Source organism: Vulpes lagopus, chromosome 24 (assembly GCF_018345385.1).
Source record: "Vulpes lagopus strain Blue_001 chromosome 24, ASM1834538v1, whole genome shotgun sequence".
Taxonomy (NCBI): domain Eukaryota; kingdom Metazoa; phylum Chordata; class Mammalia; order Carnivora; family Canidae; genus Vulpes; species Vulpes lagopus.
This window is the reverse complement of record NC_054847.1, coordinates 28,290,829-28,305,355: the sequence shown is the minus strand read 5'-3', so window position 1 is coordinate 28,305,355 and position 14,527 is coordinate 28,290,829. Positions and strand designations below refer to the sequence as shown.

The 14,527-nt window shown below is 32.5% G+C and overlaps 1 pseudogene; it reads left to right on the top strand.

Moving 5' to 3' along the window:
• The first annotated feature begins 1,210 nt into the window (after positions 1 to 1,210).
• On the top strand, positions 1,211 to 1,309 carry LOC121482208 (annotated as a pseudogene).
• Positions 1,310 to 14,527: the final 13,218 nt, after the last annotated feature.

The window sequence follows — 14,527 nt, the reverse complement described above, 5'->3', positions numbered from 1 at the left end:
TTATTATTTCTAGATACCAATTTTAGTAATTTGGTTTAAGAAACCACAATAATAAGTGTTCAAGAAGTAGACCCACAGGAGTGCCGGGGTGGCTCAGTTGGTTAAGCATCTGACTCTCTTGATTTCCACTCGGGTCATGACCTCAGGGTCCTGGGAACAAGCTCTGTGTTGGGCTCCACACTCAGCTGGGAGTCTGTGTTAAGACTCTCTTCTTCTCTCTGTGCCCCTCCTCTCTCTTTTTCCTTCAAATAAATCTTTGTAAAAAAAAAATTAAAAAGACAAGTAAATGCTTTCTACTCTCTCTTGCCTCCTTATGAATAAAGGACTTTTCTACTGTATAGATTCTGTGTGTTTCTTACAGAAAGAAATTGTCTCTCTCATGACAGATGTTCTCCCTTAAAGTATCTGTGTGGACCAAATCCCAAAGGTATCATTTGACTTCCTTATGAATGCACTATTTTTTCCTGTTCATTAATGGGATAATGTAATCTTTACTTCTTAAGATATGGGACATTGACTTTTCACAATCAAAATATGTTTCATAATGTATCATTGAAAATGAAATGAAGAATTTAGGGATGATGAATTCATTTCTTAAAGACAGCTCTATTTTGGTGTTGGTGTGAGAAGTCTAACAAGAAAAAGAAAACTTTCATACCCTAAATTTAAGATGAGCAGAAAAATGAAGCAAGCATATATGGGATTCTTCAATTTTTTAAGAGAGTGAATATTTTGGTTAAGTTTATGTAATCAAACTTCATGCACCTCATACTAAAAGACATTTCCCATCTTTTATTGACATGATTTTGGTCCTAGGATATCTATATATAGCAAAGTGGGTATGTTTATTCATTTATAGAAAGGAATTTTGTAAGAAATTATTATTTTTTTTCTGTTAAAATTTGTCATAAAGACCATATTCCTTATTTTGAAGCCTCAGTTCTAACTTCAGGGTTTTCTTTTATGATGCTGACTCCAGTGAATACAGTGCTATATATATATAAGTTAGGTTTCTTAGAATTATAAGTAACTGGATACATAGCTAAAAACAAACAAAAATCCTGCACAACGGTAACCAACTTGTAGAATGCAGTAAGTATGTGAAAAACCAAGAATCCAGATAAGAAACCTCAGCTAGAAGCTTTCACAGACATTCTGTTTAAAACACTGTAGTAAAATTGACACAGTTTTAAAGATTTTCTAGAAATTTGTCCCCTCAGTTACAAATGTCCAATTTCTAATGACACAGAGATTAGCCTGGCTCCTGCACAAAGATGACCTGCCAATTCATGAAATGTTCCATATTTTTCTGACGTGATTGGCTTTCTACTGCCACTGGCGAGGAGAGGGGCTCTGAGGTCATGACAAGGAGCAGAAAAATACAAATGAGAAGAAGGAGGAAGCCAAGTAGCTTTGTGGCTTTCCATCTAACCTTTTTGTCCTCCGCCTGTGTCACACCGTACTGGCATGTCCTCCTGTAGCAGTCACAGGTTCTACTAACAATGGCTTCCCTTTTTCTTGAGTCTCAGTGCTTCCTTCCCCTCAGAAAGACTCTCTCCTTCTGGGTCCCTCCTGGGAGTGTTTTGTAGTACTATGGGACTCACCCCAAAGTATTTTTTTTTACCCCAAAGTATTAATAGTAGCTTTGTAATAACCAAACAAAACACACACATTTTAAATTTCTGAGGGGGGGAAAAAAGTCTGATTTTCTTGTTGACTATGGTGCCTACTTAAGCATGAGAAACAAATTTCTGTATTACAGTTGTGCTTATGTGCTAGTGAGAGTAGGGCAGCTTTTAGTGAGAGAAATTTCCAGAGAAGGGGGTTGGTCATTGTGAGCTTTGAAGCCTTTCCAAATGCTGAATAAGTCAAATCCAAACAAGTGACAGTAAGGATTATGATGGATATTCAGAAGTATGAGATCATATGAGTATGAGACCCTGTCTCTGAAGAAATTATAACCTAATTTATTATGGCAGCATAATAGTAGGACTGATGGAAAATAGAACAAATTATTTAAATAATTACTTAATAAAATAAAATAAAATAAAATAATAAAATAAAATAAAATAAAATAAAATAAAATACCCCAAAGTGAAGCATATAGTTTATTGGGTATATATTGTACAGAGGGTAAGAGGGAATAAGTCAGAAAGATTACTTTCTGTAGGACAGCTAATAGAAGTTGTGTCATTGATATAAGATATGCATTGTTCTTTTAAAGCTGAGTCCTTCAAAAGGCAAAAATTTGTTCAGAAAGCATTTTATTTATTTATTTTGTTTTAGATTGAAGTAGAGTTGATAATATTAGTTTTAGATGTACAACATAGTGATTCCGCAATTATATACATTGCTAACTGTCATCATAAGTGTAGTTACCATCTGTCACCATTCAAAGCTATTTCAATATTATTGACTATATCCCCCCCACGCCGTTCTTTTTATCCCTCTGACTTATTTGTTTTGTTACTAAAAATTGATACCTCTTAAACCCCTTCACCTTTTTCACCAATCTCATCACCTCCCTCCCTTCTGGCAACCTCTAGTTTGTTCTCTATATTATTAGTCTGTTTTTCTTTTTTATTGTCGTTTATTTTGTTTTTTAGAGACCACATATAAGTGAAGTCATATGGTATTTGTCTTTCTCTGTGTGACTTATTTCATTTAGCATAATACCCTTTAGGCTCATCCATGGCACGCGTGGCAAGATTTCTTTCTTTTTTATGGCTGAGTAATCATCCATTGTGTATATATACTATATTTTGTTTATTACTCTGTCAATGGTTGCTTCTACATCATGGCTATTATAAATAACATGGTGATAAACATTGGGATACATAGGTCTTTTCAAATTAGTATTTTTGTTTTCTTTAGGTAAATACCCAGAGTAGAATTACTGGATAGATGCTACTTCTACTTAGAGTTTTTTAAGGAACCTAGCTAGTGTTTTCCAATTTACATTTCCATCAACGGTGCACAAAGGTTCTCCTTTCTCCACATTTTGGAAACACATGTTATTTCTTGTTTTTTTTTTTTTTTTTGATACTAGTCATTCTAATTAGTGCGAGATAGTATTTCATTATGGCTTTGATTTGCATTTTAGGTGGAAGAAATGTGCTGGTGGAATAGGTATCATTCCTTTTCTTTGATAAAAAACAATGAAGTTTTGTGTGGAAGTCATTAGGCCAGGAAACTGTATACTATGCCTGTTTGTGAATAGCATCTATTAGGGAGGAATATTTTTAATATACCTATCTTGATTCTTTGGCTAATCTAATAATCAAATTAACATAGGACAGATTAATAGAATAAAAACAAATTTAATTACATTTTATGGGGCCTCAGAGAGATAATAAGACACAAAGGCATATTGGGCAGTTGAGGTTTATATGCCATCCTGAACTAATAAATAGGATCAGAGCCTAGAGCTTTAAAGAGGAGGAAGGAAATTCAAAGGACAATAGAAAGAATGGATGTTGGTAGTTAGATGTTTGCCCTGCCATACAAATAGGGCATTCAGAGCTCTCTGAGCAAGTCCTCCTATCTAAATTCCTTTAAATAGTTAAGGGAATGGTAAAAGTTCTTCTTGCATCAACTGAGTCCTGATTGCCTTCAACTCAAATAATCCACATGCCAGAGTGGCATATTTTGGGGTCATATATTGACCCCTCTTGCAACTCCTCACCTTAGAGATTTTATTGTATATGATCTTCCAAGTTGAGTAAAGCTGTGTATGTGTATTTGATTTATAAAACTATGATATAAAAGTATGTTCAAAAAAATATGTTCAGGAAAATTGTCCTACTGCCTTAAGATTTTTGTGACAAAAATAATCTTAGTTTTATATATGAAGTATTTCTTCATTGGGCATTAAAAATAAAATGGAAATTGGATACTAATGATAGGAATTTAACCATTTAAAAAAGTACCTATTTTTGTGTATTTTAATTACATTTATTTGGTTAAAGAGATATTTGCTCTCAATTTTTGTCACTTTACCCGAAGGAAATAAAATGTCAACGTGGTACTTGGTTTCTTTGTATAAATATGTGTATTTTTCTGGAAATAGGGGTCTCTTCATATTGGGTTGTTGTTGCATCTGATATGTGCTATTTCTTGAAATATTTATTTACAAATAAGGTGATAATAGATATAGCTAACATTTTTTTTTTCAGGCAATATCATTAGTTTAGACAAGGACCAATAATTCTGTCCTGATAAAATGACAAATTTATATCAGGCACTGTGCTAACCTGGCACCTACAAAGCAGAAACCAATAGAGCCTACATAGTTCTGAAATTATGTATATGTGTAGAAACATATTACCAACTGAAAAATATTTTGTGCCATCTGATAAAAAAGTTTTAACTACTCTGAAAAGTACCTGAAATCAACTATGAATGTTAGATTTAGATACATCTTAACATCAAACAAAACTGAAATTAGTGAAGTATTTTAAAAATATACATTTGAATCTAGAAATTAGAAAATAGCATACATTTTGACAGTTTAAGAAGTATACAACTAAAGGGCTTATAAAAACTACTTTGTAGGGGAAAAAAATAAGCCTATTGAATTTCCAAAGAAGTATTTTATAACGTTTACATTTTTTAAGAATTTTGATATGAGACATGAATCCTGATAAGCAACAAAGATTGTGGACTGGGCATATTTCTAAGCCTAAAATAGCAAACTGAGTAAATAGTCGAGGGAAGTCATGTTGGGCAGTACGAATGAGCATCCTGCGGTAGCATTCTAGGGGTGTTGCGTGGATTTTTTCAGTCAAGTAGAGAACGCCTTAACATGTTGCCTTCTCCATTCCAACAAAAAAACTTTCATTCTATCATTTGGCCTTTTAAATCTAAAAATATATTATCTAATATAACTGAAATTGTTATTTTTGTAGATAGAAACTATCTTCTTAGGGAAAAGTATTTCAAAGTTTTTTATTGTGATAGAGCAAGCAAATGACTAAGTTCTGCTTCACCCCCTGAAAAATGTCTTCTAAATATGTTTAAAAGTATTCACCAGGTTTCATCAGTGTTGTCACTGAGACATGCTCTGTAAAATCAAATCTATAGTCTCTTTAGTGCAATAAGTCCTCAGCTACTTAAACTATTATTGTGTGACTTTCCCCCCCACGGAATAAATTATTTAATGTTCTTTGACATTCTTTTTTTTTTAAGGTTTTATTTATTTATTCATGAGAGAGAGATAGAGAGGCAGAGACACAAGCAGAGGGAGAAGCAGGCCCCATGCAGGGAGCCCAACATGGGACTCTATCCTAGGACTCTGGGATCACACCCTGGGCCAAAGGCAGATGCTCAACCGCTGAGACACCTGGGCTGCCCCAGAATTTTCCTATTTATTTAAATCTTGAAACTCCTTTGACTTACCCATAATCTCTCATACAGTACTCTAGGATGGCTGCCACACTCCTAGAAGCTGCTAAATGATCCAAATGAGAATGCTATAAAACAATTACCTTTCAGCTTTAAGACACTGTGTTCTTTTTAAGTACAAAATAATTAAATGAAATAAGTGTTTGCATTTATTCTGGAAGCTATGTAAATTTCATTTTTAAATGTTTTTTTAAGCAGAAAAAATAAAATTTCTCCATATACGCGTGCACGTGAATATATATATATATATATATATATATATATATATAGTAGTTGTATAGCATACATTACCAATATTTATATATATATATATATAGTTGTATAGCATACATTACCAATATTTGTAAATTCTGTGTTGAAAAGGGCATGTTCTCTTTATTGCTAAGAATGAGCTACATAAAAGTTTTAAATTAGTGGATAAAACTGAAGGTCCAGTGTTTGCTAGCATTGAATTTTCACTTCTTAGTCACATTATATCAGGAATGACTTCAGTATTTTGACTTATACATCAACAGTAAGATTTTCCCAAGATGTTTCTATGTATAATTAATAATACTATTATGTAAAAACTGTCCTATAGGGAACTCATAGTCCTAAGGTAATACACGAATTAAAGATAAAATCTGTGATATTGTACTACTCATTTTTTCCATTCTCATCTATCTATATGATTCAGATTGCCTAACTAAACTTAAATACAATTATGAGAGTTAGAGTATTTGTAAAGTACTAAGCTGACAAATACAGAGTGCTGGCTATTATTCCTGTTTAGAAGTCAGAGATTTGAGCTATTCATTTTGTAGTCTGACAGTCATCACTACAATTCCTTGAATTCCCAAAGCTTTTCACACAGCTTCCTCAAGGACGGCTATCATGTCTTAGCTACTGCAATGACAGATGGGATATAATGTGTCATGTGATGGATAACTCTGGAGCCATAGTACTTAATCCTTCTAATACTAATAGCTGCATTATCATAGAGATTTATGGGAATGTCAGTTTCAAGTTCCCAGTTCCATTCATGGGTTTTTAAAACTTCAGCTGCAAAAAACATGCATCCATCCCATTAATTCTAATTATCATGGTTCATCTTCTCAGCAGTTTTGCACTCCGGAACCTTTCAGTGCAAATTAACGTACCAAAAAAGTGTATTAATTAATATTTGTAGCTTTTAATTTCTGCAAGAGTGTTGTCTGGAAGCAGCTGGCAGTACAGGGCCGCTGCTATTGAATCTTTGCCAAACAAGTGCAGATGTAATTTTGTTATCTCTTGCTTAGTCATTTACGCAAATTAATTTGAACAATTAGCCTTTTACTGGTCCTTCATGAATCATGCAAAAGGGATCTGCCAAAAATTGCTAGTTGACAGAAAAGAATTGGTTAATGCTGTGCATTTTGTGGGAAGGTAATGCAGAGTGAAGCTCAACACTATTTTAAACTATAGACAATTGCTTAAATATTCTATTGTAAGATTTACTTAGCACTCTGAAACTTGAGAATCCCCTTAGTGAAGAGTAAACCTGCATACTAGTGAAGGTTTATTTGATAGGGTTCAAATTTTTCATGAAATATCCAACTTGAATATGTCTTAATCGAGTACATATGCAAAATAAGAAATGAGTTTTCATTATGAAACAGAAATTAGTTAGCCAATTTTTACTACTTCTCAGGTCACAGATACTCACTTTTATTTACTCAATACTTGTGTATATCTTTGTGTAATTAGTTGACATACAATGTAGATATAAAACACATTTGTGGCTTCATTTGGTACCTTCTAATAATCCTCTACCCCTCTTAGAAGTTAGAGATGGAGAGTATTTTAAAATGTTAAATATGTGGTTATTAAAATTTAAAGGTCAGGTTAAAAAAAGACTTAAGTGAAAGGTTCATAATTCAATCACCTCTGAATGAGTAGAGATCTATTTTGTGGTCTTAATATGAAGTTACCAGTATCTTAAAGAAGAAAACAAACAACACTGGGAAATAACAATTATAAAATTTGCAATTCTTTGTAAATTCTTTTCTTTAGAAGTGGTCCAAACTACCTGTGATTTTATGTTTTTGTGTAATTTGAATCTATTTGTTTTCTTGGCATTTTTAATCACTGGCATTTTAATCACTGAGGATTTTTTATCTAATGTATGCAGGTGGTTGTATGCTGTTATAATGTCAAATAAAAGCTTACCAAAAAATAAGTATTTCTTCACTTTGGATAGCATTAGTTTAGAAAAGGCCTAGGAAGTATTTCATGAAATGCATTCACATATATTGAAAGTTATGCTTGTATAGGTTTTAAATATGTTCACATGAACAGCATATTTATATTTGGTTAAAATATGTCACTCCATCTTATTATCATTATTTAAGTATAAAAGGAAATTGTTACTCTCAGACCATAGCTTTTAGAAAAGAGAATTAAAAAAAAATGAAATTCATTTAGATAACCTGTCTCAGCATAGATATTAAAAGTGGGTCTATGTGAGATAGGGCTGATGAATTTCTCCTGCAGATTATTTTTAAAATTCAAAGTTACTGATCACTATTTGGGTAATCATTATAATCATAAAGATTAAAATCATGGATGTCTAAAACTGCAAAAGGATTATTTCTCAATGACTGTTTTTGCTCCATAATGGTATTAAAATTTCCCCAAATATAATTTCCACAAATCTAACATTAATGGCAAAAACAAAGTATTTGAAATATTTTAAATTGTCATTTGTAAAAAATGTTACTTATCTCTATGTTGGTCTCAGTCATCTTTAAAGTAAAATGCTTTGGAGGATTTCAATTGAATAAATAGTGATAAGTCAAGCTCAAGGTAAGATAAATCCAGTGGATATTTAGGTGACATTCAAAGTTTTAAAGCACAATTAGTTATATTTTCTCCTGTTTAAAGAAGCAACATTTACTCACTGATAAGAATCTAAAAACTATAATAAAGAATATTTAAAAATCACTGTTAATACCCCTTTTACAAAATAACTATAGTTAACATTTTGATTTATTTTATTCCTATCTTCTATACTTTTTAAATGTCACCATATTATAAGAAGTAATATAATGTGAAAATCTTTCTTGCAATTAAAAAGAATTGTTAATATAATTTTAATAGATATAGTGTTGAAATTTCATTGCCTATTTTTGCTATTGCTACACATTAAATTGTATCTTTTAGTTATAAATAATAAAGCAATGGACATCTTTACTCATAAACTTTTCCTTTATTTCAGTCAAATTCTTTAGGCTTCAATCTCAGAAGTGAGACTGTTCAAATGATGTGAATACTTTGACATTTGGTACACATTTCTTAATTTCTTTCCAGAATAGTGTACTTTTCCCTAGAAATTTGAGAAAACTAAGACTACCACATCTCCAACAGTGTCATATGTTATCATCAAAATAATAACTAAATAATTGTTTAATATTATAGGTTTAAAAAGATAATCTGCTTATTTGCTTATCTCTCATTATTAGTAAAGTTGAACATTTTCTCATGTAGCATTTGATGCACAATTTTCTCATTTGTAAAATATTTATTAATATGAAGTTCAATTATTATTTTTTGAGATTTAGTTGCATTTAATTGTTTAAAAGAGCTTTATAAAATCCATACAAATATAAACTATTATCGGTAACATATTGATGAATAACTTTTTCCTATAAAAACCTGATTTTGTAACTAAATAACAATAATACTGTTATTTCAACTTAGCATACAAACAGTAGTAAGACCCTGTGCCTCCAGAATTAGGAGTTGCTCATTTCTTTGACTAAAATTCTTTACAGAAAATGTATTTTTCTTCTGTATTACTGTGTGGATCATTAGTAGATATAAGTAATTAAAACTTAATTTACATTAAACCATAAATAAGATAGTATGTAACTATATTTTTTCTAGCTCAAGCTATGAAAATTCAATTTTTATTTTCATCTTTTCTTATTTTCACCAGCAAATACTGCCATATAGTTACTTATTGTTTGAAGTCATCCTATAATTTGTATTAAATATATTACAATTCCTTGGCTTTAGGTAAATGAAAAATAACCTTCCCAGAAAGAAAATAAAAAATTATACAGGAAAGTAAAATAATAATAATCTTATTATTTTGACTAATTGACCAAGGTAATTTAGTAATCATCTTAATCATTCCCCAAGCTGCATGTACACTGTCTACATGTTTGTCACAAATGTACAATGTAATACAAATGCTATCCATATTTTTTTCTAAAAAATTATAAAATTTGGTGTAATAATTGTTTATGGTACTATATAAATACTGAAGAAAAAAAGGGGACACATATTTTCCATTATTCCTTGGCTATGTAGATGAATTCTTATGTATGGAATGAGATGAATTAATGTCATTTAACTAGTCACAAAAGAATATGTATTTGAATGTATATTTGAAAATGCAGAATTAAGAAAATAAATTGGACTCATAATTACCCAAACATAAGTACTGGTCATCTGTAGATGAGTATATAGACAGGGTTTTTGTGCATTTGCATGAATTTTAACAAACTGGCTTTTTCTCCTACTTAATATAGGACACATATTTCCCATATTAAAAAAAAAGTTGTATAAAGCTACTGTTATATTATTCAGTTATTTGGAAGAATGATCCATAATTTGTATAATCAATTTTCTATTTTTTTTTTTCAATTTTTTTTTTCAATTTTCTATTTTGAATATTTACATTGCTCTAAATATTCGGCATTATGAACAACCCTGAAACAAACATAGATAAATCTTTGCATATCTTCATTATTTTTTTTGAAATAAATTTCTTATTTGATTTTTATATCTTTAAAGTATGTGTCTGCATGGGTCTTAATGAACGCATGAGTGTTTTATAATAGTAATAGCTCTCTGTTAGCAGTGAACACCAAGGAATTCAGACTTGTAATCATTCTCAAAAACAATTAATAGTTTAAAATAGTTTATAATATTTTGGTTCGTTGTTATCAAAACTATAACTAATGCCTTAGTAATGTGTGTCTAAACCAGGTTTGCAGTTTCTTTCATTGCTGGGTAACTGACTAATCAGAAAAAAAAAATCCCCCTCATATATACACACTGAGAGAGATGAAGCTAGTCTCTCTGTAATTGAAAGTATCAGTGGTAAACTTGGCTGGAGCTTGATTAATAGTATATTAAAATCAGAGTCTTCTTGGTGAGTGCTAGATAAGGAGTTTTGGGCAAATTACTTGGTTACTGGGAAGCCTTTAAATTTTAATCATGGAAGTACTTCAGTGTCATTAGAAACTGAAAGGACAATGGGGTCTGCTGGCAAGTTCTCTGAATTGTTGTGCTTTTCAGGCTCTCCTTCTGCCCTGCTATTGAGAGCCAAGCATGGGCTGCAATCGAAAATCCTTTAGCTCCCCATGACTTTGATTGCTATTATTGTAATTTAATATTACACAGAATCTTGGAATAAAATAGTCCATGGAAATGAGAAGAGATAATGCAGGAGGTGGGGGTGGGGGTGGGGAAAACTGAAATAGAACTCAAAATTAGTTGTGAAAAGAGTTTAAAGCCAGCGAATCTTGCCTCAACCCACTGAAGCTGCAGAGTGTAAAGCAGGATATTACAACGTTTAAGTTAAAAATTAGCAACAGGCACAAAATAAAGACAGGAAACTTGGTTCAATCTTGAAAATATCAAACCGTGTTTAGTTGCAAGGAGAAACATGCGATAGGAAGCAAAGGTGGGGTTACCTTGGTCTCTGGATGCTTTGACATTTCACATATAGTGTTAAGAAAAAACACGTTCTAGAGATAGTTTTATCCAAATAACCCAATGTACATTTGGCTCTTATTAAATTGTTTATGTTAAAGTCATGCCATGAGATTATTTGATGTTCAAGAGGCAAGTGGGCATTTTCCCTGTGTACATGAATTCTAGTCAGTGTGAGCTCTGGCTGCCTCAGTTTTGAACAGGATAAACAAGGAATAGGATCATAAACAGTAAAGTAGGAATCTTAACAGTCACCTGTTTCAATAACGTTTATTTTTCCCCTTAGCCAAAGGACGAACAGAGTGGGGACATGATCTGATGGGTATGACCCCACTGAAACAAGCTTCCCTTTAGAGAATTCTCAGTATGGTTTACAAGCTGAGGGATTCTTTTATTATGTTTGACTCCTTTTCAAGAAACCGTTTTCAGGGATACACGCAGCTATTTTCTTGAAGACTTGTGAGATTTGGAAAGAATTTTCTGAATAATTCTAAGAAAGCAATGTGTTACTCTTTGCATTGGTGGCTTGCATATGTGTTGTGCTCTGCACTGAAAGTTGTTTCAAGTTTTTGCAACTTCTTTAATAGATATATGAACTTTCCTCTTTTGTGGAAAAAAATGAAGGCAAACAAGGTAGGTTATTTAAAATCCAATTATCTATTCAAGCATGGGTGTGAACCATTTTAAGCAGTGAGGCTATAAATATATATCCTAGAGTAGATTGCAGGAGAGTAGTCCTTACACAGATATGTTCCTTGTGATGTGGTAAGTGGATCTGTAGAGGCACAAACAATATTGAGTGGTGCTATCAAACTGGCATACCATATACTTATTTCTTGATTATCTTGTTTTCATTTCTCTCCTCACCTTTGAATTATTTAGTTTCTTTGGTGTAGAAACAATCACAAATTTACAGAAAAGTTACAAGTATGGGGATGCCTGGGTAGCTCAGCAGTTAAACGTCTGCCTTTGGCTCAGGGCATGATTCTGGAGTCCTGGGATCGAATCCCATGTTGGGCTCCCTGCATGGAGCCTGCTTCTCCCTCTGTCTGTGTCTCTGCTTCTCTCTCTCTCTCTGTGTCTCTTGTGAATAAATAGCTAAAATCTTTAAAAAAAATTACAAGTATGGTACAAATAACTTCATTTTAGTTTCCTGTACCAACTGAGTGTGTACATTGCTGCCCACATATCCCTTCATCCCTAAATGTTTTAGGGTTTGCTTCCTACATGACAATGATGCAACCATCCAAAATCAAGAATTTGACACAGATGTATTGCTTTCATTTAATTCTCAGAGGATCCAGGTCAGAGTCAAGTAGTGTTTTTAGTTATTATATTTCCTTAGTCTCCTTCAACCTAAAACAGTTCCTCAATCTTTGACCTTCACAACCTTTTGAGGATTACAAGCTAGTTATTTTGCAGAATGTCCTTCAATTCGGATTGGCTCTCATAATTAGGTCTCGATGATATATCATTGGAAGTAAAATCAAAGTCTTAATGCTTTGTTTTTCTCAGTACATTCTATTGAATGGCTTAGGAGTTTTTGTTTGCCCCACTACTTATGGTTTCATTTTACTGCTTGATTAAAGTGTGTTTACCAAGATTCCTGAAATAGACATATTATATATGTTTCACCAGCGATTTTACACAGTTATTGAGAGGATCCTTTATACATCTTTTGGTGTTTTTCCTTAGGAATTATTAAGTGTTTTGTGGGAAGTACCGTCAAACCATGTAATAAGCTCATAGAGCCAAGCAGGAGCTGCTTTATTTATTTATCCATTTATTTTTTTTATTCATGTATTTTTTTTATATCTGTTTAGGTTCCTGATTCCCTATTTTATTCAGTGGCTTCTAATTCATCACTATCACTTATTTAGACTTGACTGGTTGGGAACCCATTAAGAAGCAGATTATTGTATCCTGTCATTCTTTGAGTATTTTTTTTTTTTTTGGTAGGTGAAGATTTCTTGGCTTATCTTGTATTTTGCTTGAAAACAATGATTTCTCCAAGGATTCCTGTTTCTTTTTAGTAGTGTGTGGTATTTAGAAGATCCAATTTCTTTATAATTCCTTATTGTATCATTGTTCTCCGACCCTATTAGTGGGGGAAAGTAGAGAATGTGTGTGTGTGTGTGTACACATATGCATGCAGATAGTACACATATGGTCTGCTGATTTCTCTTATTGATATGTATAAAACATGTTTATTAGATTTATATTTTATATTTTCTACATATAACTACATACATGTATGCATGTATGACTGTGTATATGCACGTGTGTATTTCTACCAGTAATTCCAACTCCACCTCATTACCATAGGGTTCACTATAGGTTTTATTTGTTTTCCATATTTGTAAAAATCGCCTTTTCTACAATTAGAGCCTGCCTCCCATCATCCTCAATATATTAATTTGATTTAATATCTATATGTATACAAACTAGTATCTCCATTGCACTTCTTCCCTTGCATAGACTCCCTGTTGACACAGCTTGGGCTTCAGTATTGAGTGATGGCTTTTTCTTAGGTAAGCATATCCCCTTTTCCCACCCGGTATCTGACATCTCCCCTGGGGCTGGCCTTCTACACAGATGCCTTCTGTGTTGTGCTTAGGCACCAACGACTTGTTCTGGACCACTGCCACTCCATTCCATACACACCATCTCCATTTACTAACCCATAAATGTTTGTGCTGCATGTAAAGGCTTTAGGATTAATTTAAGAAGGGAAAGGATTCTATTTAAGAATAGAAAGGAAGAAAAAAAAAAAAGAATAGAAAGGAAGAGAAAAAGCTCTATATGTTCATCAACTCATCTACTTATTGTGCTGATTGGTATCATTTTAGCACACTATTCATTATTGTTTGTTCACACTAAGAGCTGTTAGAAGAATTTGGCTGACTGTCCGTGAGAAAGTGCTAAGTCTGTCCATGCCCTACAGAAATATGGGGTGTAATGTTTTTAAAGGAAATAAAATCCAATAGATTAGGGGAAGTCACAGGAAGGCAAGAGAGCAGGTAAAGTCAGAAGTACATCAGATATTGTCACCCTGGGGAATAGCAAGTGAAAATGTCTATAGTTGAGAAAGAACATTGTTTTAGATGAAGAACAGAAATGGTGGTCTGTATTTTCTTTAATAGTAACTGAGGAAGGTAATCATCTAAATAATAGCAGCCAATAATTTGAGTCTCACTTGGAGACTTTCAATTGCCTATGACAGTAGTTCATAATGTTCCCCCAACTGCCCAATTAGAGAGTCCCTTCAACTCTAGATATCTTAAGTATCCATTAGCTGATTTAGGGTATTTAAATCCTAAATGTTTAGGATGTTTACAATTTATTATTTTTACTTTATTTTTTAATTTAATTTAAAGTTTGT